At 40.7% G+C, this 2,300-nt stretch overlaps 1 pseudogene; it reads right to left on the bottom strand.

Moving 5' to 3' along the window:
- Positions 1-686: 686 nt before the first annotated feature.
- Positions 687-1,955, bottom strand: LOC112643819 (60S ribosomal protein L4-like; annotated as a pseudogene).
- Between the last annotated feature and the right edge of the window lie 345 nt (positions 1,956-2,300).

Genomic DNA, 2,300 nt, shown 5'->3' with positions numbered 1-2,300 from the left:
TGGCTGAAACTTAACCTAAGGGTAAGAAGAGACATCCAGATCCAGGAATCCCAGAGAGTTTCAAATAAGAGGAAACTAAAGAGATCTACACCAAGATACATTATAATTAAAATGTCAAAATTTAAAGACAAGAAAAGAATCTTAAAAGCAGCAAGACCAAAATAAACTTTTAAAAAATATATTATACTTATTCATTTGAGGGAGAAAGAGAGTACACAAGTTGGCCAAGGGACAGAGGAAGAGGGAGAGGGAGAGGGAGAAACAGACTCCACCCTGAGCAGGAAGCCTGATGTAGGGCTCGATCCCAGGACTCTGAGATCATGACCAGAGCCAAAGGCAGATGCTTCACCCCCAGCACTCAAAAGCAACTTTTTTTATTGAAGCGTAGTTGACACACAATGTTACATTAGTTTCAGACGTACAACATAGTGATTATGCTAGAGAAAAACAAGAGAACCCCCCATAAGAGTAACAGCAGATTTTGCAGCAGAAACTTTGTAGGCCATAAGAAAGTGGAATTGCATATTTAAAATACTGAAAGAAAAAAAATCCAACTAAGAATACCCTACCTGCCAAAGCTCTCATTCAGGTTTTTTGTTTTTTTTTTTTTGTCTTTGATCAAGTCTTTATTTAAAAGTAGCTGTTCAAAATGATTTGACTTTTATGGAATAAATAAATATAAGTTTTTAGGCAGCAGGCTTCTTCTCTTCCATGGTGGGGTTCTTTTCTGCAGATTTTTTGTCAGCTGCTGGTTTCTTGGTAGCTGCAGCTTTTTTTTCCTACCAAAGGTTTCTTCGGTTTTTTCACACTAACAGCCTTCTTTCCTTTCTTCCCTACCATGGGCTTCTTGCCTGGAACCCCCTTCTCATCTGATTTGGTTTCTAAGGTTGCTGCCGCCCTATCCATCCAGAGTTTGTGATTCTTGGCCTGTCAAAGAATGGAGTTCCAGTTCATGGTCCTTGCATATGGGTTTAGCTTCAACATGATTCTTCAGTTCTTCTTCAGGATTCTTCTTCAGGACTCTGCGATGAATCTTCTTGCATGGTGCTCGGAGGTTCTCTTTGGATCTCTGGGCTTCTCAAGATTCTGCTAAGGTCTGTAGTAAGCATCTTATGCATGGGAAGTTGTAGTTACTCTTGAGGGAGGCAGCCTTATGCCAAATGCCATACAGCTCATCTAACTTGCAGAAAGCACTTTCAGTCCAAATGCAGAAACGTCCCACAAGCCCACCAGGAGCAAGTTTCAGAATGTTCAGTTTGCTTACATTAAGTAAAGTAATTCCAGGGATGTTTCTGAAGGCCTTGATGATCTGTTGTCTTCACTATAGATGATGCAAGGTCCCCTGCCCTGGATATGACAATGGTTTCTCATTTTGCCCTTGCCAGCTCTCATTCGCTGAGAGGCATAGACCTTTTTGATATCATTCTAGGCTTTAAGTTTCTTAAGAAGCAAAACAGCCTCCTGGGTCTTCTTGTAGCCTTCAACTTTATCTTCAACCACCAAAGGAAGCTCAGGAACTTCCTCAATACAATGACCTTTAGACAGGACCAGTGCTGGTAAGGCTGAAGCAGCCAGGGCAGAGCAGATGGCAAATCGCTTTTGTGTTGTGTTCACTCTGCGATGCCAACAACACCAGGTTTTGGTTGATGCAAACATGCAGCCTCCATGACACATATTTCCAAAACCACCCTGACCAGAACGGTGAGTCCCACTGCCTTGAACTCTGGGAATTCGAGCCATGGCTCTGCCAGTACCAAGACTCAGCACCGGTTTGATGACCTGCTACTTCACTGACAGCATATGGCTGGCTGTTGTTCTTGCACAAGTTGGTGTGAACAAAGTTCACCATATCAAGTTGAATGGGAGCCTTAAACACAGCAGGCAAAGTAATATTTTTGCCAGATGATTCCCCCCTTTTCAGAGTACACAGATATCAATGGGTGAGCATATGCCATCATGGGGAAAGGAGAGGGTCACACTCCTCTCATTCAGAATTGAAGTAAACAGAAAGAGTTTTCTAGATAAGCAACCACTGAAGGAGTTCATCACCACTAAACCAACCTTATAAGAAATATTAAAAGGGCTTTTTTTTTTTTAAGTTGAAAGGAAAGGGTGCTAATTAGTAATGAGAAAAAATATTAAAGAATAAATCTCAATACAAAGGTAAATATATGATGAAAGTAGCAGATTAATCACTTTTAAAGCTGCCATGAACGCTGAGGGACAAAAGTAGCAAAAATATCTATGATAACAATAGTAATTAGCAAAGATACACAAAATAAAAAAGATGCAAAATGTGA

This window comes from Canis lupus, chromosome 1 (assembly GCF_003254725.2).
Source record: "Canis lupus dingo isolate Sandy chromosome 1, ASM325472v2, whole genome shotgun sequence".
In the NCBI taxonomy this organism is placed as follows: Eukaryota; Metazoa; Chordata; class Mammalia; order Carnivora; family Canidae; genus Canis; species Canis lupus.
This window is presented reverse-complemented; position numbering and strand designations above follow the sequence as displayed.